Source organism: Aquarana catesbeiana, linkage group LG01, assembly GCF_042186555.1.
Source record: "Aquarana catesbeiana isolate 2022-GZ linkage group LG01, ASM4218655v1, whole genome shotgun sequence".
NCBI lineage: Eukaryota > Metazoa > Chordata > Amphibia > Anura > Ranidae > Aquarana > Aquarana catesbeiana.
The window spans coordinates 879,469,301-879,497,153 of NC_133324.1; the positions used below are offsets into that span (position 1 = coordinate 879,469,301).

At 44.6% G+C, this 27,853-nt stretch overlaps 1 long non-coding RNA gene across 1 annotated transcript; it reads left to right on the forward strand.

Moving 5' to 3' along the window:
- Positions 1-204: 204 nt before the first annotated feature.
- Positions 205-27,453, forward strand: LOC141125234 (uncharacterized). The gene is made up of 2 exons (XR_012241376.1): positions 205-511; positions 27,249-27,453. It is a non-coding gene; the product is annotated as an uncharacterized lncRNA (long non-coding RNA).
- The last annotated feature ends 400 nt before the right edge of the window (positions 27,454-27,853 follow it).

A 27,853-nucleotide genomic window follows, 5' to 3' on the forward strand; every position in this document is an offset into this window, starting at 1 on the left:
CCAATAGTTATTGGTGGAAGAGTGACATGCCATACAGTATATTGCCCTTATAATCTGGTTTAGGAGACAAAAACTGCACTCTGTAGTAAGGTGTGTCTGATGTTTCTTATTAAAACTCAACCTAAACTAAGCCAACTATGGCTACACCAAATCTCTGAGTCAACATTTGGCAAACACAGATAATAATTAATATAAAAAAAGTCTATTTATCTTAGTTATTAGTAAGACTGTTACACCCAGCCATGGCAATTCCACCGGGGTATTTACTTAGAGATAAAGATTTCCTATAAAAGCTGCAGCAAACCTCAGAAGCTTCACTCTGCCTACAACCTCTGACCAAACTCTGCCGCTGCCCAGGTGACTGTTTGCAAGGATGACAAAACTGGTGATCGTGATTGGTCAGCTCGTAAGCGTCTTTCACAAATATGCCATAACAGAAGGCAAAAAAGAAACTTTAACCATTGAGCAGTTGAAAAAAATGATGGAAAAAGAGTTGCCTGGATTCCTTCAGGTATGAATTTGCTAAAGTATATGATGGGTTATATCAGGGCAGGCTGGGCCGGGAGGCAGGGATGCAATTGCCCCCTGGGCCACTCTTATATGCTGTGCAAAGGCTGCTGTGTCGTCAGCTCAAAACCGCACATGCGCAGTTCTTGAGCTGGCCGAGTCTAGTACTGTGAGCCAGCGATGTCTCAGGGCTGACAGTCTGTGTTACAAAGCACAGCACAGCCCCGCCCAGCCCCTCCCTCCTCCACACGAATGGCTGGCAGAGGCTGGACCTGCTCTCTCTTTCCCCGCCCACACTCTGGGCAGCCCCGCCCACACTCCGGGCAGCCCGTGTGCTGTCTGTGAAGAGGATGTGTGGGCGGTAAAATTAAATCTGAGCAGTCGGCTGGAATCCAGCGAGTCTCATCAGGCTGGGACCGTACAAGTAAGTGAGCTCCTCCCTCTCTCTGCAGCCAAAAAGTTTTTTTCTCTTTTTCTCTGTGACAGTACCTCGCCCTCCTAGGTGTTATGATGTGGGCAGTGCTGTGTCTTGGCCTAGGCCGACAAGGCCCAGGCCTAGGGCGGCACTTTGGGGGGGGGCGGCAGCTGCCGCCCCCCCCCCCCCCCGCTCCTGAGTCAGCCCATTCATTGAGAATTTGACAGAACACGCAGCGTTCGGAGAGCGTCTCTCTCTTATACAGCGTGTGGTGACAGTTCCCCCCTCCTCCCCCCCTCCTCCTCTCTAAACAGAAGGAGAGCAGTGAGAGAGGAGGTCAGTTTCTCTTCCTGTGTTGTGACCCCGAGTGCACATGGAGCCGTTGAATTGTGGCTTCAGCAGCGGACCGGCTACTGTGTACATTCTTCATATCTGACCTGGCTGGAGGGGTGAGAGGAAATAACAATCCTCACTGTGTCTCCTTGCAAACCTCATAGCACTGCTTATCTGTGCTCTGACTTTCCCACTTTGTTTCTCCTATCTCCTGTTATCTGAAATAGAGTCTCTCTAGTAATTAACCCTCTATGTCCTTGCTGGGGGAGAACTGTGCTTTTCTTTTCTTCTCTGCTTCAGCCCAGGTTCACCCCAGTGCGATCAGACATTGCATGTGATTCGCACCTGTGGTACCGATTACATGCGATGTCTGTGAGATGCGAGTTCAGCCATGAAATTGTATGGCTGAACTCGTATTGGATTGGCACAGAAAAAAATAACAGGGACTTGTTTTTCCCAGCACTAGAATCAGATCACATGGGTGTTCTCACCTATGTGATCCGATTCCTGTGCCAGTTAACAGTTCGCACTGCGATCTGTGAACTAAGCTGGGGGTGTCATTAACATTATATTGACACCCACAGAGGTTCGCAGAGGGTGGTGTGATCTGCCCACGGGAGAGATACAATGCGGCAACTGGCGCTGGAATCGCACTGGTTCCCACATCACATCAGTGTGAACCCGGGCTTAATGAACACATGTACACTGCTGCTTACCCCTTTCACACTGGCGGCGTTTTTCAGGCGCTACAGCGCACCTGAAAAAAGCCTGGGTGCTTTCACACTGGGGCGCTGCGCTGACAGGGCGTTACAAAAAGTCCTGCCTGCAGCTTCTTTGCAGCGGTGTAGGAGCGGTGAATACACTGCTCCTGCCCATTGAAATCAATAGGCAGCACCAGCAAAGCGCCGCTGCAGCGGCATTTTGCAGGCGGATTTAACCTTTTTTTGGCCGCTAGCAGGAGTTAAAACCGCCCCGCTAGCTGCCGAATACGACGGTACAGCGGCGCTAAAAATAGCGCCGCTTTACTGTCGACGCCCAGGTGCTTTCAATGTGAAAGGACTCTAAATGGTTAAGGCTGCACTCATACCTGAGCGTATTTCTTTCATGCAGAAAGTCGCACGTTTTTACCATGATTTTTGCCACAATTTTGTACAGGTCAAAAGGTCACCAAAGAAAAAAAGCAGAAAAATGCCTATAATCTGCCTATGAAGAAGTTCATGTACTTTTTTGAGCTCAGGCTCTGTTTACACATAGGTGTTTTTGGGCATTTGTTTGCTCTCAGCCTCAGCTCTAAAAACGCCCAACAAGACTAATCCCATTCATTTCAATGGCCCCTGTTCACATCTGAGCTTTCTGTCACCTAAAGCAAAACGGCCATCGCTCAAAAAAGTACATCAGCTTCTTTTTTGGCAGATTACAGGCGTTTTTAATTCTTTTACATTGGTGACCTTTTGACCTGTACAAAATCGTGGCAAAAATAGCGTAACTTTCTGCCTGGAAACGATACACTCAGGTGAGAATGCAGCTTCAGGCGTTTTACTACAGGCGACAAAATGCTCAGATGTGAACAGGGGTCATTTAAATGAATGGGATTTTGTTTGTTGGGCGTTTTCACGGGTTTTTGATGGCGTTTTACGAGCTGAAAACGTTCAGGTGTGAATGCAGCCTGACTATTTACAGCTCAACATCTGCAGGCAGGTGCTTCTGGTAAAAAATGGCATTTAACACCTTAGTGTCTGCTTGTATATATTGGTTTAACCTTTCATAGCTACCTGTATGGTTCATGCTGCCTTCTGACATACGAAGAAAAGTGTCATTTCTCATTATAGATCAGTCTGGATTTTATTGTCCATTCTACTAACTACATTTAAGACTGACGTATATTTATTTTTCTTTCTTTTTTCTTTTGTCTCTATTTGGAGTGAACGCAGTTTGCTGAAAAGGCCAATGATTTTGCCCCGCCTCCTTATGATCTATCCAATCTCTGTTGTGCCTGCCCCATCAGCTATGTCCAGACTCCACCCCCTGATGCACACGCAGACACACTTTCTGTGTGTATGTTAAGGTGTGCAGGACAGGTGGCAAATCAGAGTACACGCATACTAGAGGCTGGAAAATTGGTTAGTAAGTTTAAACATCACCTCCTCCTAGACAATTACACTAATGTCCCCCTCTCCTGCTCTGTTTAAAAAAGACTGTCACGCCTCTGAAAAGCAATACACACAGATTTCTTTTCAGAGGCAATATGCGGCCTCCTCGCCACTTGTGTGGGCACTGGGGAGGCTGCACTGATCGGCACTGATGAGGCTGCACTTGGTACCCACTTTAAGCCCACAATCACATTGGGCCGATTTGGCATGTCAAATCGCATGTCAAATTTACAGCTATTGCTGACAATTACACAGTTCAAATCGGTGCGACGCTGCCTTTGCGGAGCCGAACCGATTCCCAAAATAAGTTTCTGTACTACTTTTGGTGACTTTGGGGGCCATTTTAATAGACATCTGTGCATGAACCCACACAGATGTCTGTCAAATCGTCCCCGAATTCGGACTGCATTGCCGGTTTGAAATCATGCGAGTTCAGATTTCAAACCCTTCCTAATGTGAACGTAGGCCTAATGTACAGAGAGGAAGAGGTGGAGCCTAAATAGGAAGGGGTGTGGTTTACAGATGACAGGGCAGGCCTTAAACATGAAGGGGTGTGGCATCGACAGGAAGGGGCGGGTCATATTTAAATTTGGGGGTGCATGAGTTTAGTCAGGCCTAGGGCAGCACAAAACGTAAATACACCACTGGGCAGTCTTCCTGTATGTTGCCCCTGGTCCCATAGAGGTTGCACATTTACTGCATGTTCTGAAAGTGCACAAAACGTCCTGCATGCTGCATATTTGGTGCACTTTCAGAAAATGCCGCAAAATGCAGCAAAATGCAACCTAAAAGACTGAGGAACTGCGGCTAAGGAAACCCACCAGTACACCCGCACTGCAGCCAAACACAACACACCAGTGTGAGCCCAAATGCTTGTATTCACTTGCAGCTGGCACTGCCACTCCTCTGAAAAGTGATCCATGCTCAGGTCACTTTTTAGAGGCATTTGAGAGGCAGTGAAGAGTTGATATTACATTCCATCCCTGCCTGTTTTAACCCCCTGAATGCCAATCCCTGCATGTAATGGCACAGTTCACTTTGAACTCCACCTTATTTCCATTACTCTCTGTAGGTATTAGATGGGCTCTCACCTTATTGTTTGCACATCTAATACCTAAGGGTACTTTCACACTGGAGTGGTGTGGGCGGTAGTGGTAAAGCGCTGCTCGTTTTAGTGTCGCTTTTACCGTTGTTTTAGTTTTAACCCCCGCTAGGGTCCGAAGAAAGGGTTAAAACCGCCCGTGTTGCATTCATTTCAATGGGCAGGGCACCTCTCCCAAACCGCCCCAATAATGCCGCTTGCAGGACTTTTCAGAATGTCTCGCAAGCACACCGCCCCAGTGTGAGAGCACTCGGGGCTTTCACACTGGGGTGGCATGAGAGGCAGTTTACAGGCACTATTTTTAGCACTAAAATGCCTGTAAAGCGTCTTCAGTGTGAAAGTACCCTAAAGAGAGTTCTGGAAATAAGGTGGAGTTCAAAGTGAATTTCTACACCTAAGTGGAGCACCCCTTTTAGAAGATTTGAGGATATTATTAAACCCAGAGACTGGTGGACTTAGGCCACCAAAGACAGATTGAAATTTCTGTTGAACCGGCAGAATTTCAATCTATCTATGTGCAGACTGGTTGTACAGAATTCGATCTATCAACTGACTTTGGCACAACTGACTTCAGTACAAATAGCGTCTTTATTTATTTTTTTGGCAATCACTGCTGGCTGCTATAGCTGCCGGCAGTGATCACTGTATTCTGATGGCTTGGAAACTTTCACCTCAGAACACACACCGACACATGGCTCTTACGGAAGCTTGGTAAATCAAGTGCCAGGCTTCCCTAGCATTACACCTGTGGGGCTGTGACCAAGTCTGGGCACAGGCTCCTGGAAATACAGGAGGGTGGCCAGTAAGAGGAGAGCTGGGATATGACATTACTTCATATCCCTGCCACTCCTAAACCTGCTCAACTGCAGCACCAGGCCCACCACGCCCTTAATCTGGCCGGTGCTCTGGCATGCGCCTGCATGTGCTTCTCTCACTGCACGGTCTCTCTCTCTGTGCAGGCAGTGCAAAGCGGTCTCTCTCTCTCTCTGTGCAGGCAGTGCAAAGCGGTCTCTCTCTCTGTGCAGGCAGTGCGAAGCGGTCTCTCTCTCTGTGCAGGCAGTGCGAAGCGGTCTCTCTCTCTGTGCAGGCAGTGCGAAGCGGTCTCTCTCTCTGTGCAGGCAGTGCGAAGCGGTCTCTCTCTCTCTGTGCAGGCAGTGCGAAGCGGTCTCTCTCTCTCTCTGTGCAGGCAGTGCGAAGCGGTCTCTCTCTCTCTGTGCAGGCAGTGCGAAGCGGTCTCTCTCTCTCTGTGCAGGCAGTGCGAAGCGGTCTCTCTCTCTCTGTGCAGGCAGTGCGAAGCGGTCTCTCTCTCTCTGTGCAGGCAGTGCGAAGCGGTCTCTCTCTCTGTGCAGGCAGGGGGAAGCGGTCTCTCTCTCTGTGCAGGCAGGGGGAAGCGGTCTCTCTCTCTGTGCAGGCAGTGCGAAGCGGTCTCTCTCTCTCTGTGCAGGCAGTGCGAAGCGGTCTCTCTCTCTCTGTGCAGGCAGTGCGAAGCGGTCTCTCTCTCTCTGTGCAGGCAGTGCGAAGTGGTCTCTCTCTCTGTGCAGGCAGTGCGAAGCGGTCTCTCTCTCGCTGTGCAGGCAGTGCAAAGCGCTCTCTCTCTCTCTGTGCAGGCAGTGCAAAGCGGTCTCTCTCTCTCTGTGCAGGCAGTGCGAAGCGGTCTCTCTCTCTCTCTGTGCAGGCAGTGCGAAGCGGTCTCTCTCTCTCTGTGCAGGCAGTGCGAAGCGGTCTCTCTCTCTCTGTGCAGGCAGTGCGAAGCGGTCTCTCTCTCTCTGTGCAGGCAGTGCGAAGCGGTCTCTCTCTCTGTGCAGGCAGTGCGAAGCGGTCTCTCTCTCTCTGTGCAGGCAGTGCGAAGCGGTCTCTCTCTCTCTGTGCAGGCAGTGCGGAGCGGTCTCTCTCTCTCTGTGCAGGCAGTGCGGAGCGGTCTCTCTCTCTCTGTGCAGGCAGTGCGAAGCGGTCTCTCTCTCTCTGTGCAGGCAGTGCGAAGCGGTCTCTCTCTCTCGCTGTGCAGGCAGTGCGAAGCGGTCTCTCTCTCTCGCTGTGCAGGCAGTGCGAAGCGCTCTCTCTCTCGCTGTGCAGGCAGTGCGAAGCGCTCTCTCTCTCGCTGTGCAGGCAGTGCGAAGCGCTCTCTCTCTCGCTGTGCAGGCAGTGCGAAGCGCTCTCTCTCTCGCTGTGCAGGCAGTGCGAAGCGCTCTCTCTCTCTCTCTGTGCAGGCAGTGCGAAGCGCTCTCTCTCTCTCTGTGCAGGCAGTGCGAAGCGCTCTCTCTCTCTGTGCAGGCAGTGCGAAGCGGTCTCTCTCTCTCTGTGCAGGCAGTGCGAAGCGGTCTCTCTCTCTGTGCAGGCAGGGGGAAGCGGTCTCTCTCTCTCTGTGCAGGCAGTGTGAAGCGGTCTCTCACCCTCTCTATGTACAGGGAATTTGGTGAGCTGATTTGGTGGTTCAATGGGCCACTTGATTGGACTTGCCCCCCAGGCCTATGGCTGCCAGCCCTCCCCTGGTTATATGTATGCATGAGGAGTTATCCAAAGATGAGTAGACTGTATAAAGAATACATCCTCCAGATCGCAATGTGTATCTGTAGCCACAAAGCTTTTGTTTTTAAAAAGTAGGGAGGAGATAGCAATAATAAACTGACAGAGGTTCTGTCTGTGTTCCCACAAGAATATCACCCTCTCTGTTTCTGATGACAACTGCTTAAGAGTTCATGTTGGGCGTTTAACTTAAATGCTGTTTTCCATTCGATTGCCTAGAGCTGGAATGGAATGCAAACGAGCTGGGAGTTTAATTTAACCGCTGTGTTTTCCATTTGAATGCATGCAGCTGTAATGGAATGGAAAACATAGCAATTGACATGAAAGTTATGTTTGACCTGCTTTGCCTGCAGTTCAAATGCACCTTATTAGGACATGCCATGTCTACAGAATCTAGGGTTGCGACCTCATCCCTTTAAAACCAAACATATTAATTACCAGTTGACCACCTGCTCCTCCTCAGCAAACTACACTCCCTTGACCTCTGTGATTCTGCTTTATCCTGGTTCTCCTACCTATCTCAGCGCACTTTCAGTGTCACTTACAACTCCATCTCCTCCGCTCCTCTTCCTCTCTCTGTTGGGGTACCCCAAGGCTCCATCCTTGGGCCCCTCCTATTCTCGCTCTATACCTCTTCCCTGGGCCAGTTCATAACCTCCCATGGCTTCCAATACCACCTCTATCCAGATGACACCCTGATCTATCTCTCCACTCCTCAACTCACCCCCTCGATCTCCTCACGGATCTCAAACTTACTGAATGACATATTGGTATGGATGTCACACCACTTTCTCAAACCCAATCTTTCTAAAACCGAGCTTGTTATATTTCCTCCGTCCCAGTCCCCCCCCCCCCATGACTTTACCATTAAGATCAACAGCACAACCATTGGTCCCTCCACACATGCCAGGGTGCTGGGTGCAATCCTTGACTCTGACCTCTCCTTCAGACCCCACATCCAATCACTGGCTAAATCCTGCCGCCTTAGGGGGGAGGTGATGGGAGGAGCAGACGTGTGAGGTGAGAGCTCCCTCACACACCCGGACCAGAGAGAAAGAGCTGCACCTGACATGCTTGATTAGAAGCAGACAGTCACAGCTTCAGCTGTTGTTTTGAACACAGAGACAGAAGGTGAAAGGAGAGAAGAAAGCGAAGGAACCATTGCGGAGGAGGAGGAGGAGATGAACACTTGTAAGCAGGAGTGTGACTGGCAGACTGAGGGTGTACATGACGCCGCAAAGAGGGGAGAACATCGGAGGTACGGCAGGAGCAGGGATGCGCCGGTACGGAAGCCCTGATACTGGAGGATCTCAGGGGAAAGCCGGTCGCGGCTCACCTATGCTACATACTGCACATATCCACATATGGGCTTAAAAAAGGCAAGGAGGCACAATATGAGCTGGGGGACGCCCTGATAGAACAAAAGTTGGAGATATCAAGGCTTCTTAAGGATACGGAGACACAAGTAGCAAACAAATTGGGAAGCACCCCAAAAGAAAGCTCAAGTGACCCACTAATAACTGACACTCCATTAGCATATCCAGACGACGACCAGGGCTACACGGAGGTAGAGGTGGGACCCCTAGAGACAGATCATAAATTAGAAGGAATAACATCACGTGCATTCCCTGCTGAGCTGATGGAAGGTGCCGCTAAGGAGTATATATTCCGCACAGAGGACAATGAGACAGAGACAGAACCAGTAAGGAGCGGCAATGAACAGGACTTTAGAGATATGAGAGAACTAATAAGAGCATTACCCACAAAAACAGACATACAAGAACTGATATCCACAGTGGAGAGGTCATGTAAGCAAGCAGTGGAAGACCTCAGGGCAGTGGTGTATTTACGTTTTGTGCTGCCCTAGGCCTGACTAAACTCATGCACCCCCAAATTTAAATATGACCCGCCCCTTCCTGTCGATGCCACACCCCTTCATGTTTAAGGCCTGCCCTGTCATCTGTAAACCACTACCCCTTCCTATTTAGGCTCCACCTCTTCCTCTCTGTACATTAGGCCTACGTTCACATTAGGGAGGGTTTGAAATCTGAACTCGCATGATTTCAAACCGGCAATGCAGTCCGAATTCGGGGACGATTTGACAGACATCTGTGTGGGTTCATGCACAGATGTCTATTAAAATGGCCCCCAAAGTCACCAAAAGTAGTACAGAAACTTATTTTGGGAATCGGTTCGGCTCCGCAAAGGCAGCGTCGCACCGATTTGAACTGTGTAATTGTCAGCAATAGCTGTAAATTTGACATGCGATTTGACATGCCAAATCGGCCCAATGTGATTGTGGGCTTAAAGTGGGTACCAAGTGCAGCCTCATCAGTGCCGATCAGTGCAGCCTCCCCAGTGCCCACACAAGTGGCGAGGAGGCCGCATATTGCCTCTGAAAAGAAATCTGTGTGTATTGCTTTTCAGAGGCGTGACAGTCTTTTTTAAACAGAGCAGGAGAGGGGGACATTAGTGTAATTGTCTAGGAGGAGGTGATGTTTAAACTTACTAACCAATTTTCCAGCCTCTAGTATGCGTGTACTCTGATTTGCCACCTGTCCTGCACACCTTAACATACACACAGAAAGTGTGTCTGCGTGTGCATCAGGGGGTGGAGTCTGGACATAGCTGATGGGGCAGGCACAACAGAGATTGGATAGATCATAAGGAGGCGGGGCAAAATCATTGGCCTTTTCAGCAAACTGCGTTCACTCCAAATAGAGACAAAAGAAAAAAGAAAGAAAAATAAATATACGTCAGTCTTAAATGTAGTTAGTAGAATGGACAATAAAATCCAGACTGATCTATAATGAGAAATGACACTTTTCTTCGTATGTCAGAAGGCAGCATGAACCATACAGGTAGCTATAAAAGGTTAAATCATTATATACAAGCAGACACTAAGGTGTTAAATGCCATTTTTTACCAGAAGCACCTGCCTGCAGATGTTGAGCTGTAAATAGTCAGGCTGCATTCACACCTGAACGTTTTCAGCTCGTAAAACGCCATCAAAAACCCGTGAAAACGCCCAACAAACAAAATCCCATTCATTTAAATGACCCCTGTTCACATCTGAGCATTTTGTCGCCTGTAGTAAAACGCCTGAAGCTGCATTCTCACCTGAGTGTATCGTTTCCAGGCAGAAAGTTACGCTATTTTTGCCACGATTTTGTACAGGTCAAAAGGTCACCAATGTAAAAGAATTAAAAACGCCTGTAATCTGCCAAAAAAGAAGCTGATGTACTTTTTTGAGCGATGGCCGTTTTGCTTTAGGTGACAGAAAGCTCAGATGTGAACAGGGGCCATTGAAATGAATGGGATTAGTCTTGTTGGGCGTTTTTAGAGCTGAGGCTGAGAGCAAACAAATGCCCAAAAACACCTATGTGTAAACAGAGCCTGAGCTCAAAAAAGTACATGAACTTCTTCATAGGCAGATTATAGGCATTTTTCTGCTTTTTTTCTTTGGTGACCTTTTGACCTGTACAAAATTGTGGCAAAAATCATGGTAAAAACGTGCGACTTTCTGCATGAAAGAAATACGCTCAGGTATGAGTGCAGCCTTAACCATTTAGAGTCCTTTCACATTGAAAGCACCTGGGCGTCGACAGTAAAGCGGCGCTATTTTTAGCGCCGCTGTACCGTCGTATTCGGCAGCTAGCGGGGCGGTTTTAACTCCTGCTAGCGGCCAAAAAAAGGTTAAATCCGCCTGCAAAATGCCGCTGCAGCGGCGCTTTGCTGGTGCTGCCTATTGATTTCAATGGGCAGGAGCAGTGTATTCACCGCTCCTACACCGCTGCAAAGAAGCTGCAGGCAGGACTTTTTGTAACGCCCTGTCAGCGCAGCGCCCCAGTGTGAAAGCACCCAGGCTTTTTTCAGGTGCGCTGTAGCGCCTGAAAAACGCCGCCAGTGTGAAAGGGGTAAGCAGCAGTGTACATGTGTTCATTAAGCCCGGGTTCACACTGATGTGATGTGGGAACCAGTGCGATTCCAGCGCCAGTTGCCGCATTGTATCTCTCCCGTGGGCAGATCACACCACCCTCTGCGAACCTCTGTGGGTGTCAATATAATGTTAATGACACCCCCAGCTTAGTTCACAGATCGCAGTGCGAACTGTTAACTGGCACAGGAATCGGATCACATAGGTGAGAACACCCATGTGATCTGATTCTAGTGCTGGGAAAAACAAGTCCCTGTTATTTTTTTCTGTGCCAATCCAATACGAGTTCAGCCATACAATTTCATGGCTGAACTCGCATCTCACAGACATCGCATGTAATCGGTACCACAGGTGCGAATCACATGCAATGTCTGATCGCACTGGGGTGAACCTGGGCTGAAGCAGAGAAGAAAAGAAAAGCACAGTTCTCCCCCAGCAAGGACATAGAGGGTTAATTACTAGAGAGACTCTATTTCAGATAACAGGAGATAGGAGAAACAAAGTGGGAAAGTCAGAGCACAGATAAGCAGTGCTATGAGGTTTGCAAGGAGACACAGTGAGGATTGTTATTTCCTCTCACCCCTCCAGCCAGGTCAGATATGAAGAATGTACACAGTAGCCGGTCCGCTGCTGAAGCCACAATTCAACGGCTCCATGTGCACTCGGGGTCACAACACAGGAAGAGAAACTGACCTCCTCTCTCACTGCTCTCCTTCTGTTTAGAGAGGAGGAGGGGGGAACTGTCACCACACGCTGTATAAGAGAGAGACGCTCTCCGAACGCTGCGTGTTCTGTCAAATTCTCAATGAATGGGCTGACTCAGGAGCGGGGGGGGGGGGGGGGGGCGGCAGCTGCCGCCCCCCCCCAAAGTGCCGCCCTAGGCCTGGGCCTTGTCGGCCTAGGCCAAGACACAGCACTGCCTCAGGGTAGAAATAGTGGCAGTGGGAAATAGAGTGGAAGTGCTGGAAGAAGGCCAAAATCAAATTAAACAAGCTATGGGAGAAGTTCAAGATATCATTAAACAGCAAGAAGATATGTTGAATACATATAGAGACCAATTAGATGATATCGAGAACAGGGACCGCCGGCAGAACATAAGGATACGGGACCTACCTGAGAAATATAATAATAAAGATCTGCTAGCAACAGTACAGAAACTTTTCTCACAGATTTTGGGGCCGAGCATGTTGGAACCAGTGGAAATAGATAGAGTCCACTGTATTAATCCTCTTGTAAAGCAAAATAAAGAAAGGCCAAAGGAAGTGATATGTAAAATTCATAAATACTCCGTGAAGGAGATTATAATGAGGACGGTACGGGACACACCCTTAATTAAATTTGAAGAGACACAAATTGCTTTATTCCCTGACATAACACGCAGAACTTTAATGCAACGCAAAATGGTGCGTCCATTACTAGAAGCAATGCGGAAGGCTGAAATTAGATATAGATGGGGATTTCCTTTTGGATTAATAGCCACACGAGATGGGAAAACGGCGGCACTCCATACAAAAGATGATTTTAAAAAGTTTGTGGAGATATTGGACCTCCCGCTAATTGACTTTGCAGATTGGAGAAGAAACAATATAAATAGCACAATACAACGCCCTGAACCTTGGTCTCAAGTTCCAGAGAAAAGCCGACAAAAGACTTAAATAAAGAATTTAAATAGAAATGTTCCGAAGCGCTGAGGAGGAGACGACGGGGGGGCATCTTTTTTTTTCCCCTTTCCCCCTTTTTTAAATTTTTTTTTATTTTTACCCTTTTTTTTACCACCCCCCCCCCCTTTTTTTCCATTTCTTTCCTCCCTTTCCTCTTCAGTGCTGAGCATAGAAAAATTGTAATAGAATGAAAAGGAAGCAGCTATATAAAAATAAATTAGAAAGAATGGTCCGGGGTATAAATGAGGGAAAGGGTACCCTCAGTACAAATAGGTAGGTCCTGATGAGGGATTGAATAATCTGCATTAAGCAGAGGAATGGGAGGGTGAAGGTAGGGCTGGGAATGCCCGCAGGAGATTAACCTCCTGGTAGATGGTACACCCTAAGTAGCAGGGTGTTATGTTGTGGTGGATGTGGATTTTTAGATTTTAGTACAAATTCCCTAATAGAAAAGGAAAAGATAATAGTTGGCAATGGGTTAAAAAAGCATAGATTCTGTAAATTTTTGGAGAAAATAAATGATGGATAACTCATTGAAGATTATGACATATAATGTAAGGGGGTTGAGTTCACTCCAAAAAAGGGGCCGCCTATGGCAGGAGGTGCGTCACCAGGCGGTGGATATAATCTACATACAGGAAACGCACTTCATGCCGGGATCGGTTCCTAAGCTACCATTATCTCACTATAACCAATGGTTGCATACATTATCTCCTATCGCAAGGGCAAGGGGCGTATCTATAGCTTTTGGGAAAACATGTCCATTGATTTCCACAGCAGTACAAACAGACCCAGAGGGGAGGTTTTTATTTATTAAAGGAACTTTGTATGGGTTTTATTATACGTTTGTTTCCTTATATGCCCCAAACAATGGCACGGTAGATTTCCTATTAAAAACGTTAAGAAAGTTGGAGAAGTTCAGGGAGGGATGCGTAATTTTTTTGGGGGGGAGGGGGAATTTAATATTATTTTGGACCCTGAATTAGATACTACATCAAGAAAAACAGTTTTCTCATATAAAGCACTTAAACAATTAAAAAAATATTTACGAAGTCTCCACCTGGTGGATGGTTGGGGGGTCTTTAATGAGAGGATGAAAGACTATAGCTACTACTCAAAGACCCATAAAGTATATTCTAGATTGGATCTATTCATGGTCGACCAGTATTATCTGGAATATGTTAGAGCCGTGACAATAGAACCAATAACAATCTCCGATCATGCACCAGTGGTGATGAAGTTTCTTCCGGTATCTGTGAGTCAACGGGAGCGAATATGGCAATTAAATGAGTCATTGTTAGAAGACGAGCAGATAGCGGAGGATATATGGAAGAAAATGATAAGTTATTTCAAAGAAAATACAGCAGGAGAGGTATCACAACAAATTATATGGGAAGCTCACAAGGCCATCATTAGGGGGGAGCTGATAGCTCATGGGTCGCAAGTTAAGAAAAAGAAAAGGAAGGAGATGGAGGATTTATTAAGAAATATACATGAGTTAGAGATCAAACATAAAAACAGTCTTGACCCTGAGGAAGCTAAACAACTGAAAACGCTTAGAATAAAACTCTCCACATATCTTGATAGAAGGGATAAGGATAAATATAGATTCTTCGCACATAGATTTTATGAACATGGGAACAAATGTGGTAAACTATTAGCCAGACAATTAAAAAAACAACAAGAAATTTCCAACGTTCATAATACGAATAGGTAATAAACAGATAATAGACACAAAATCCATAGCTATGGAATTTGAGCAGTTCTACAAGGGCCTATATAATATCCAACCAAATTCGTCAGGATTGGAAGAAGGGATTCAAGTGGAGGAAATTAGAAATTATATTAAAGAATCTGCATTATCACCCCTCACTTTGAAAGTGGTGGAGAGGTTAGAGGAGCAGATTACAGTAGAGGAAATAAAAAATGCAATCAAAAATTTACCAATGGGGAAGAGTCCAGGGCCGGATGGTCTAACAAATGCATATTATAAAAAATGTATTAATATCTTGACTATACCAATTTGCAATTATTTTAACTAACTTACAGCTACCAACCCGTTACCCCCAGAAGCTTTGCCGGCTTTTGTGACAGTCAGGGGCCTTGCTAGGGGGTGGCTTTTGGGGCTATAGCCCCGAATCTGGGGCCAATAGCCCCGAGTCTCTGCAGGGGTCCCCAAAGGGGAGGGGAGGCTCTCTGGGGACCCTTATGTAAGTGGGGGGCTCTCTGGGGACCCTGAAGCAAGGGAGAGGCTCTCTGGGGACCCTGATTTTAAGGCAGAGGCTCTCTAAGGACCCAGATTTAAGGGGGAGGCTCTCTGGGGACCCTAATGTAAGGGGGGCTCTCTGGGAACCCTGATGTAAATGGGGGGCCCTCTGGGTACCCTGTTGAAAGGGGGAGGCTCTCTGAGGACTCTGATGTAGGGAGGAGGCTCTCTGGGGACCCTGATGTAAGGGGGCTCTCTGGGGACCCTGATGTAAGGGGGTACTCTCTGGGGATATACACACATGTATATTACCGTATATACATGTGTATGCCCGCCCAAGTGTATGACTTTCTTTACTACGCTGCTATGGGCTCTAGCCCCAGATCTTTTGTAGACCTAGCAACGCCCCTGGTGACAGTAATACCAAAATCTGGGAAAGACCCACAATACTGAGCAAACTATAGACCTATCTCCCTTTCTAATTCAGATACCAAATTACTAGCAAAAATTCTAGCAACTAGATTACAGGATAAAGTAATACAGTTGGTACACTCTGATCAAATGGGGTTTATGATGGGACAAGAAACTAAGGATAACACCATCCGGGCCATTCCTGTTTTCCATTGGATACAGAATGGACCTAATAAAACACCAAGGGTAGTGCTATCAATGGATGCCGAAAAAGCTTTTGATAGAGTGAACTGGATATTTATGATGGAAGAACTAAGAGGAATAGGGCTGGGGGAACGGATGATGGGGTGGGTATCAGCACTATATGCTGGACCAAGGGCAAGGGTAAAAGTTAATGGGACCCTATCAGGAGGTCTGGATATACAAAACGGTACAAGGCAAGGGTGTCCACTGTCCCCAATATTATTTGCCCTCATGTTAGAACCTTTCCTATGCAAAATAAGGGAAAACAAAGGAATAAGGGGAGTAGAAATAGGACCTAGAGAGTACAAAGTATCAGCTTACGCTGACGATTTGTTATTTTTCCTTTCAAAACCCCAAGAATCCATTAAAGAAGTGATGCAGGAGGTGACAAAATATGGCAAATTATCAAACTTTAAAATAAATTTGGAGAAATCGGTATTACTACCCTGTCGTATGCCATCACCATTAACTACATCTCTGCAAAAAAATACCCGCTTATCTGGAACAGGAAATCTTTGTTTTATTTGGGAGTACATATATCTGCGGATGTAAAACTACTATATGAACAAAATTATAGTCCCTTACTTGCCAAAATAATAGAGGATTTGCATAGCTGGAAAAGACATATGTTAACAATGTTTGGGAGGATCAACACCCTTAAAATGAACATAATACCTAGATTATTATATATACTGTACACAGTAACCATACCACTCCACCAAATATTTTTTAAAAAGGTACGTAAAGATTTCCTATCCTTCATATGGAAGAATGGAAAAGCTAGAATAGCATATAACATCTTACGCAGAAGGAAAGAGGAGGGAGGAGTAGGGTTGCCAGACATTGCAATGTATTACAAAGCAATGATTCTGGTACGCATACTAAACTGGTGTCATGACTCTGAAAACAAAGCATGGGTGTTGAATGAAAAAAACATGGCAGAAAGGGATTTAGCGGGGGCACCATTGATACCAGCCAAGGACAGGGGACTATCTAAATGGACATCTCCATTAACTCAAAACACACTGGCAGTATGGGATAGAATAAATAAAATGGGTAAATATGCTCCTAAAATAGCTCCTTTAGCTCCATTGGGGGGTTATCCATGGTTCCCCCCTGGAGAAGAAAAGGGAGCGCTAGGTCCATGGGAATCAGGAGGGAACACAATGTGCTTAAGATATGCCCCCCTAGGCACTCTTATGTCCCAAGTAGAACTGATATCATTACAAGGAGACATGAGGATGGCGGGATGGAAATATAACCAAATGCGAAACTTTAAAAAAAAAAATAGAACACCAAATAAGGCCCCAAAATACGTTAACCACATTTGAGAAGATGTGTATGAAGATATCAGAACCCAATCATTTATTGTCACAGATGTATAAACTAATGCTTAGTGAACAAGAAACCACAACACCATATTTTATTAACCACTTGCCGACCGCCTTAAGCAGATATACTGTGGCAGAATGGGACGGGCAGGCAAAATCACATACCTGGTACGTGATCTGCTTCCCGCGGGCGGGGGGGCGCGTCGCGCCCCCCCCGATGCCGGAGGCGGTCATTATCGTTAGGGGAGCGATCCATGCTGAGGGGGAGACCACTCATTCGTGGCCACCCCCTTGCGATCACTCCCAACAAATGAAAATCTTCCTCTGCTGCTGTAATGTAAACAGCGGCAGAGGAAGTGATGTCACCTCTCCTCGCGTCGGTATTTTCCGTTCCGCTGCCGAGGAGAGAAGTCATCTAAGTGCACAACACTACACATACAGTAAAACACACTAGGCACACATTTCTCCCCCCATCACCCCCCTGTACCCCCTGTCAGAGTGACACCAATAGCAGTTTTTTTTTTTCTGATTACTGCATTGGTGTCAGTTTGTGACAGTTATAAGTTGTAGGGCAGTTAGTGTTAGGCCCCCTTTAGGTCTAGGGTACCCCCCTAACCGCCCTAATAAAGTTTTAACCCCTTGATCACCCCCTGTCGCCAGTGTCACTAAGCGATCCCTTTTCTGATCGCTGTATTAGTGTCACTGGTGACTCTAGTTAGGGATATAAGTATTTAGGTTCGCCGTCAGCGTTTTATAGCGTCAGGGACCCCTATATACTACCTAGTAAAGGTTTTAACCCCTTGATTGCCCCCTAGTTAACCCTTTCACCAGTGATCACCGTATAACTGTTACGGGTGACGCTGGTTAGTTAGTTTATTTTTTATAGTGTCAGGGCACCCGCCGTTTATTACCTAATAAAGGTTTAACCCCCTGATCGCCCGGCAGTGATATAAGTGAAGTTTTAGGGTCAGATAGGGTCTGCGTCACCCCAGGCAGCGTCAGGTTAGTGCCAGTAGCGCTAACACCCACGCACGCACCATACACCTCCCTTAGTGGTATAGTATCTGAACGGATCAATATCTGATCCGATCAGATATATACTAGCGTCCCCAGCAGTTTAGTGTTCCCAAAAACGCAGTGTTAGCGGGATCAACCAAGATACCTGCTAGCACCTGCGTTTTGCCCCTCTGCCCAGCCCACCCAAGTGCAGTATCGATTGATCACTGTCACTTACAAAACACTAAACCCGTAACTGCAGCGTTCGCAGAGTCAGGCCTGATCCCTGCGATCGCTAACAGTTTTTTTGGTAGCGTTTTGGTGAACTGGCAAGCACCAGCGGCCTGGTACACCCCGGTCATAGTCAAACCAGCACTGCAGTAACACTTGGTAACGTGGCGAGTCCCATAAGTGTAGTTCAAGCTGGTGAGGTGGCAAGCACAAGTAGTGTCCCGCTGCCACCAAGAAGAAGACAAACACAGGCCCGTCGTGCCCATAGTGCTCTTACTGCTGCATTTGCCAATCCTAACTGGGAACCCACCACTTCTGCAGCACCCGTACTTCCCCCATTCACATCCCCAACCAAATGCAGTCGGCTGCATGAGAGGCATTTTCTTTATGTCCTCCCAAGTACCCCTACCCAACGAACCCCCCCAAAAAAAGATGACGTGTCTGCAGCAAGCGTGGATATAGGCGTGACACCCGCTATTATTGTCCCTCCTGTCCTGACAATCCTGGTCTTTGCATTGGTGAATGTTTTGAACACTACCATACACTAGTTGAGTATTAGCGTAGGGTACAGCATTGCACATACTAGGCACACTTTCACAGGGTCTCCCAAGATGCCATCGCATTTTGAGAGACCCGAACCTGGAACCAGTTACAATTATAAAAGTTACAGTTACAAAAAAAAGTGTAAAAAAAAAAAAACACAAAAAATATAAAAAAAATATAAAATAAAAAAAACAAAAATAGTTGTCCTTTTATTGTTCTCTCTCTCTCTATTCTCTCTCTATTGTTCTGCTCTTTTTCACTGTATTCTATTCTGGAATGTTTTATTGTTATTATGTTTTATCATGTTTGCTTTTCAGGTATGCAATTTTTTATACTTTACTGTTTACTGTGTTTTATTGTTAACCATTTTTTTGTTTTCAGGTACGCCATTCAGCTGCAGCGCGGATTTATTTATCTTGACAGCAACAGTGTTTGCTCCCACGATACATAAAGCCGTGACTCCAGCGCTGTTGGAGGTGATATATGCAGAAGCATGGGAGCAGCAGGGGCGGAGGAGCGATTTGCTCCTAACTTTTGGGGCAGATGCCCCCATGCTTCGGCATATATAAATGGTGCATGTATGCCCATCATTAGAAGTGGGTGGATGAAGGGAGGTATTCTAATGGTGGGCATACCCACCAATCAATCTCTTTTTTTCGTTCAGCCCACAGGCTGCATGAAAAAAAAAGATTGCAATATATGCCCAACAAGGACCAGCAACGTACTGGTATGTTGCTGGACTTTGAGTGGTTATACCAGAATGATGCCTGCAGGTTTAGGTATCATCTTGGTATCATTCTTTTCAGCCAGCGGTCAGCTTTCATGTAAAAGCAATCCTAGCGGCTAATTAGCATGTAGACTGCTTTTACAAGCAGTGGGAGGGAATGTCCCCCCTCCAACCGTCTTCCATGTTTTTCTCTGGCTCTCCTGTCCCAACAGGGAACCTGAGAATGCAGCCAGTGAGTCGGCCAGCTGACCATAGAGCTGATCAGAGACCAGAATGGCTCCAATCATCTCTATGGCCCAAGAGACCGGAAGCTACAAGCATTTCATGACTTCGATTTCGCCAGATGTAAACAGCGCCATTGGGAAATTGGGAAAGCATTTTATCACACTGATCTTGGTGTGGTCAGATGCTTTGAGGGGAGAGGAGAGATCTAGGGTCTAATAGACCCCATTTTTTTCAAAAAAAGAGTACCTGTCACTACCTATTGCTATCATAGGGGATATTTACATTCCCTGACATAACAATAAAAATGATTTAAAAAAATATGAAAGGAACAGTTTAAAAATAAGATAAAAAAGCAAAAAATAAAAAGCACCCCTGTCCCCCCCCCCCTGCTCTCGCGCAAAGGCGAACACAAGCGTTGGTCTGGCGTCAAATGTAAACAGCAATTGCACCATGCATGTGAGGTATCACCGCGAAGGTCAGATCGAGGGCAGTAATTTTAGCAGTAGACCTCCTCTGTAAATCTAAAATGGTAACCTGTAAAGGCTTTTAAAAATGTATGTAGTTTGTCGCCACTGCACGTTTGTGCAGAATTTTAAAGCATGTCATGTTTGGTATCCATGTACACAGAAGACAGCAAAAACTGCTCACAGGATACCAAACACTAAACCAGTATAAGATGATACTCCCACAGCCACACAGGTGCCGGCTCTGCATGGTAAGTAGATAATGAATCGAAGAGCTCTGGATGGCCGCACTACCGTGAAAAAAGCACCTTTATTTCATTAAAATGTTGCAGGTCACATCGAGGTGGACATATAGGACAAAAAGCAGCTAATGCGTTTCACATCAATGGATGCTTACTCATATGAGTAAGCTGTGACCTGCAACATTTTAATGAAATAAAGGTGCTTTTTTTCACGGTAGTGCGGCCATCCAGAGCTCTTCGATTCATTATCTACTTTGGTATCTATGTACTCGGCCTAAGATCATCTTTTTTATTTCATCAAACATTTTGGCAATATAGTGTGTTTTAGTACATTAAAATTAAAAAAAGTGTGTTTTTTCCCCAAAAAATGTGATTGAAAAATCGCTGCACAAATACTGTGTGAAAAAAAAAAAATAAACACCCACCATTTTAATCTGTAGGGCCTTTACTTTAAAAAAAATATATAACGTTTGGGGGTTCAAAATAATTTTCTTGCAAAAAAAATTATTTTTTCATGTAAACAAATAGTGTCAGAAAGGGCTTTGTCTTCAAGTGGTTAGAAGAGTGGGTGATGTGTGACATAAGCTTCTAAATGTTGTGCATAAAATGCCAGGACAGTTCAACCCCCCCTCCCCCCCAATGACCCCATTTTGGAAAGTAGACAACCCAAGCTATTTGCTGAGAGGCATGTTGAGTCCATGGAATATTTTATATTGTGACACAAGTTGCGGGAAAAAGACAATTTTTTTTTTTTTTTTTGCACAAAGTTGTCACTAAATAATATATATTGCTCAAACATGCCATAGGCATATGTGAAATTACACCCCAAAATACATTCTGTTGCTTCTCCTGAGTATGGGGATACCACATGTGTGAGACTTTTTGGGAGCCTAGCCGCGTACGGGACCCCAAAAACCAAGCACCATCTTCAGGGTTTCTAAGGGTGTAAATTTTTGATTTCACTCCTCACTGCTTATCACGGTTTCGGAGGCCATGGAATGCCCAGATGGCACAAACCCCCCAAATGACCCCATTTTGGAAAGTAGACACCCCAAGCTATTTGCTGAGAGGTATGGTGAGTATTTTGCAGACCTCGCTTTTTGTCACAAAGTTTTGAAAATTGAAAAAAGAAAAAAAAATACATTTTTCTTTTCTTTCTTCATTTTCAAAAACAAATGAGAGCTGCAAAATACTCACCATGCCTCTCAGCAAATAGCTTGGGGTGTCTACTTTCCAAACCAGGGTCATTTTGGGGGGTTTTGTGCCATCTTGGCATTTTATGGCCTTCGAAACTGTGATAGGTAGTAAGGAGTGAAATCAAAAATTTACGCCCTTAGAAATCCTGAAGGCGGTGCTTGGTTTTTGGGGCTCCGTGCGCGGCTAGGCTCCCAAAAAGTCCCACACATGTGGTATTCCCTTACTCAGGAGAATCAGCTAAATGTATTTTGGGGTGCAATTCCACATATGCCCATGGCCTGTGTGAGCAATATATCATTTAGTGACAACTTTTTGTACATTTTTTTTTTTTTTGTCATTCAATCACTTGGGACAAAAAAATTCATATTCAATGGGCTCAACATGCCTCTCAGCAATTTCCTTGGAGTGTCTACTTTCCAAAATGGGGTCATTTGGGGGGTTTTGTACTGCCCTGCCATTTTAGCACCTCAAGAAATGAGATAGGCAGTCATAAACTAAAAGCTGTGTAAATTCCAGAAAATGTACCCTAGTTTGTAGACGCTATAACTTTTGCGCAAACCAATAAATATACGCTTTTTGACATTTTTTTACCAAAGACATGTGGCTGAATACATTTTGGACTAAATGTATGACTAAAATTGTGTTTATTGGATTTTTTTTATAACAGGTATTTTGGGAAGAAATAGCCCCATGGCTCAAAAGAATGTCAAATAAATGTATAGAATTAACACCAATACATTTCCTGTTCCATGGGACTATTGGATCCACAAGATCTTATAAAAATAGTCTCACACCACATTTACTAAACGCAGCAAAGAGGTTAATACCCAGGTACTGGAAACAGGCTACATGCCCCACATTAGGAGAATGGAAAAGGGAGGTGGAGGAGATGATGGAGGCAGAAAGGTGGGTTTATAAGACCAGAAATAAACAGGACAGATTTGAAAAAATATGGGCAAAATGGGAAAACTGATAAGGTGTTAGACAAAATTAATTAGAAGCCATTGCTGGAAGTCAAGACAAATTCTAAAGGGGAATTTGATAATGGGGGAAAAAAAAGTAGGGAATGATCCACATTTCTTTTAGATCTTTTTTTTTTCTGTATTTGTTTGTTGATAAGACTATTAAATTAAATGTGTGATTGTGTGGCGTATGCTGATTGTATGGGATGGCTTCCTCTGAGGTATTTGCTTACCTATTCCACTCTCCCCCTTCTCCCCCTTCCCTTACCCCTCCCTTTTTTGGTTTTTTTCTTTTTTCTCATTTAATAAGTTAATAATATACAAGCACAAGCACTTGAAAATTTTTGAATTATCATAATATATTCATAAATGAGGGGAGGGTTTATCCCCCCTATCCCCCTCCCCCCCCCCCTTTTTTTCTATTATATAGAGCACAGCTCTTGAAAGAAGGTCTTTTCCCTTTCTTTCAGATTTTTTTTTCCCTCTCCTTTAACACGTATTAAGTCAACAATGTATACAGAGTACAATATTGGAAGATCTTAAATTATTTTTATAGCACTCTTATAAAACTGTTTTTTTTTTTTCTTTTTCTCCTTTCTTCTCTTTTTTTAGGGTATGGGGGAGGGGGTGTAGAGGAAGCCATCCCTGTTGTTGGCGTGTATATATAAACCAGGATATTGAATATTGTCCTCTGTCTTGGGGAGATGAGCCATGTAAATGTTTATTGTAATAAGAGAAAAATGTTTAATAAAGAATGAATTATAAAAAAAAAAAAATCCTGCCGCCCTAACCTCCACAACATCTCCAGAATTTGACCCTTCCTGACTAATGACACCACAAAGCAACTTATTCACTCCTTGATTATTTCCCGCCTTGACTATTGCAACTCTCTCATTAATGGCCTACCCTTACGCAGGCTATCCCCCTTTCAGTCTATTACGAATGCTGCTGCTAGACTAATACACCTCACTAATCGATCCGTGACTGCTGCCCCTCTCTGCCAATCCCTTCACTGGCTTCCCCTACCCCACCGTATAAAATTCAAAATGCTAACCACAACATACAAAGCCATTCACAACATCGCCCCCAGCTACATCACCAACCTCATCTGCAGATATCGCCCAAATTGTCCCCTCCACTCCTCCCAGGACCTCCTGCTCTCTAGCTCCCTTGTTACCTCCTCTCATGCTTGCCTTCAGGACTTCTCCAGAGCCTCTCCCATCCTTTGGAAGTCCCTGCCCTGATATATCCGATCAGCCCCTAACCTGTTCACCTTTAGGAGATCCCTGAAAACTCACTTATTCAGGGAAGCCTATCCCACACCCACCTAACAATTGTCCCCAAGCCACCCCCCACCATATCATTCCCCGCATCTATTACCTTTTGTACCACTACCCCCTCCCTTTAGAATATAAGTTCTATGAGCAGGGCCCTCCTGTCCCTTCTGTATTGAACTGTACTGTAATTGTGCTGTCCCCCCTCTACATTGTAAAGCTCTGCGTAAACTGTTAGCGCTATATAAATCGTGTATAATAATAATAATAATAATTACACAGTTTCTGTGGCTGATTAAGGTGGTAATTAAACTCACTTGGTGCCTTATCTGCATTAAATTAGCTTCAGAACCTGTGTAATTCATATGTGTTTGGGTTTAAAGGGATGAGGTGGCAGCCCTAACAGTATCCCAACACAATTTAAAGCAAGTCCAACGCAGCCTCTGAACTACCATGTTGAGGGCATGTGGCCTGGTACGGTTCAAGAGGGGGGGGGCACTCGCTCGTCCCCACCCACTTTCCTGACCGGCCGGGCTGCGTGCTCGGATAAGGGTCTGGTATGGATTTTGGGGGGACCCCCACGCCGATTTTTCAGCTTAGGGGGTTTCCCCTTACAATCCATACCATACCTAAGGGCCTGGTATACCCCTGGGGAGGGAACCCCTCGCCCGTTTTTTTATTTAAAATTTGGCGCAGAGTTACCCCTCATGATTCATACCAACTACTGTATGTTTTCATTTGTTAATGTCAAAGTTGTGGCAAAGTCGTACAAATTAGTACTGCTCCCAAATTGCGGTAAAATCACGGCAAAATCGCGGCAAAATAGCCGCCGCGAAATTGCGGTAAAATCGTGCGACTTTGAAGTCGTATAAGTGTGAAAGGGGCCTAAGGCTGTGGTTCCATCCAACAGTCCTGTAATGACATAAGACAAATTAATAGAACCACAGTACACAATCGGGGACCAAGTAAATCATAATGAATGCTTCTGGTTTTTGGAAATGCTCACTATGCCCTTAGGCTGGATTCACAGCTATGCATTTTTAGTGCATTTTGCAGATTTGCAGATTTTCACTACATTCCATTTACCATGGTTTCCTATGGAACACGTTCTGTAGTGCAAATCTGCAAAATGCAAAAAGCACTAAAAATGCATAGGTGTGAATCCAGCCTTAGCGCTAAAATGTACATGGCTTGTATAAATGCTCTGCTGACCCTTCTGGCATTTCCAGCTTTCGAGATATATAGCCCTTGGCTGCTGACTATTTGCATATCTCCATATTTTAAACTGTATCAAAATGAACTACAAAGATTATATTAGTGCACAGGAAAAGGTCAATACGAAGCCCCCCTGGGCAGGTAAAAATATATATAAACAGGACCAGCGCTTTTCTTAAAAATCCCAATGTCCAATGCAGTCCATAAAGATATGTTAGACTCTCTGCAGACTAAAAAAAAGTCATTTGGATGGTGGTTCACAACAGACTTTATTTGGTCCCATTTTAAATACAATTTATGTATAGAAATTAAGCCGAAGCTTTTACTATAACTTTAGAACAACTGTTATTATTTCCTTTATTAGGTTCGATTCACATCTATGCATGTTGCTTTTGAGCATTTCTGCAGGGCTTTTTGTGGTGCTTGCCGCGTTTTTGAACATGCGTTTTTGCCGCGTTTTGCGTTTTTTTTTTTTTTTTTTTTACAGTGTTTTTTTTACACTGTGGTTGCTTAGCAACCAGCTATATACAGTGTAAAAAAAAAAGAAAAAAAAACCCGCAAATCGCTGCAAAAATGCGTTAAAAACGCGGTTCTTGCATTTTGGATGCGGGTCCATTGAATTCTATTACATGCAGAACACTGCATTTTACATGAAAAAAAGTCCCTGACCCTTTACAAAAACGCAGAGGCACAAAAATGCATTGATGTCAACATGTTCCATAGGAACCCATGTTAAAAAATTCCCAAACATTTCTGCAAAATGCATCAAAAAACGCATTAGTGTGAATGGAGCCTTATGCACTAATTACAGTGTTATTATGCAATTCTCTTATGTTTTCCTCATCTAGTAGATGTCAAGTTACATGCAACCCCAGTGCACTATGACAACCAGTGGCAGCTGGTGCTCCATCTGGGGGGTGGCAAACAAACCACCCAACCTGTCCTCTGCGCCCTGAGCCCACCATTTTTCGAACCCAATTAGAGCCTCAGGCTCTAATCACTTGCTTAAAATAAAACCCATTGGAATCCATGCATCCGGCGCCCTGCATGTAGATTAGGGGCCGAGCGCATGGATTAGGGGGATAGCGCCCCTGTGCCCCATATGGAGCAGCTGCCACTGATGACAGCCCAGATTTAAAAAAAAGCCCTTCCTTTTCTTTTTTCAGAGACGGGAATATATTAGTGCCGAGGCTGCCAAAAAGCTGCAATCATTACTGGGCTATATTTTCAAAAACCCACCATACTCTGAGAACTGAGCATCATGGATAAAGCCTATAATAAATATTTAATTGTTAAAAATGTAAAAAGGCTAAAAAATACATAATAAAATTAGTTTGTAAAATAGTGTGCGAAAAACACATATACATACAATTGCTAAAAAACGAAAAAAAAAAAACATTCCGTTTCTATTTAATTTAGGATCCTCTTTGCTAACCAGCAAAATTGAATGCAGGGTAACTGCTTTGTTTTATGCAATTCTACAAATTATGGGGCCCCTTTATGGATTATGGATTAGTTGTGTGAAATTGCTGTGAAAAAAAAATATATAAAAAGACGCCATGTGCCAAGTAAGCACATAATTACAGTAAATATCATGTACAAAAATAATTAAAGTGGATGTAAACCCGAATTTTTTATATATATATATATATATATATATATATCATACTGTAGAGTATAAGATTTCCTATCATTTGAGCCCAGTCTTGCCACACAGAGTTAACCCATCTCTGAGCAATCCTCTTTTATTGTTCAATGAGATAAATCTTGACAAACTGAGAAAAACTTTGTCAAATCCTCCCCCTTGCTGTGAGTGACAGGTGATTTACATATCTCGTGCACTAGCCTAAGACATGCATTATTTTTTAATTCCCTCCCACTCATTTCTTCAGCAGCTCTGCAAGGATTGGCTGTTCCACACCTCAGCATGATTTGACATGCTGAAGTCATGTGGTTACTTTCCTGTGTTTTCACTGGATGTTAGAGATCATAGCAGAAGTTCAGTTAGAAATACACAGGAGAAAATGCATATTGACAAGGAGTGTAGAGGTGGGCGGGGAGTCTACTGACATCATGACTCCACCCACCGAGCTCCAGACAACAGACCCACCCACAGAATCTGCAGTTTTTCGGGTCTCATAACAGACAGAGGGGAGACATTTGACAGGTAAAGATACATGCAGGAGGCATGTATATCCTTATAGATAACCCCTATGGCAGTAGTTTAGAAAGGATGACATTGGGTTTACATCCGCTTTAAAGACAAAAATATTTTTAGGATAAAAAAGATAAAAAAAATGTTAAAGGGTATATGTTATCCACTAAATTACAAACTATCTTATTTTTATTTTAGGCTGGGAAAGGAAAAGAGGATTATGACAAGCTTATGAAGGACCTGGTTGAAAATGGCGACTCAGAAGTTGATTTTATAAAATTTGTCACCTTTGTTGCTACATTAACATATCAAAACAGATTTAAGAAATGAGACAAGAAATAACTAATGAAACCAGTCACCTTTCATAAATAAAGCTTTGTAATCTACAATACAGTACATAAAAGGTATCAACTCTTTTTTTCTATACCATGTTTCAACATTGCACAATTAGGTTAGGTTTTATGTGGCCTGGTTGTCAGTGGTTTCCTTCTCTTCTGAGCTGGGAGTTACAAAGAGGAACTAGAGGGATAGTTTTACTTTGTAATACAGAATACAAGCATATGTTTGAACAGGTTGTAGTGGACCTTCTGACTACTAGTCTTACAAGGTTTGGAGTGCAATTTGGTGATGTCACTAATGTGCTGTTCTCTAGAGAAGAATCTGTATCTGAGGACCTGTACAGCAGGCATCTCCCTGCTTCATCCATTCTGTGGAACTGTCTGTACTTGTTCTGCCTCTCCTGCTGCTTCTTGATCATTACTCCTCTGGTTATTGGGAGAGAGGGGGAATCAGCTCTCATATGA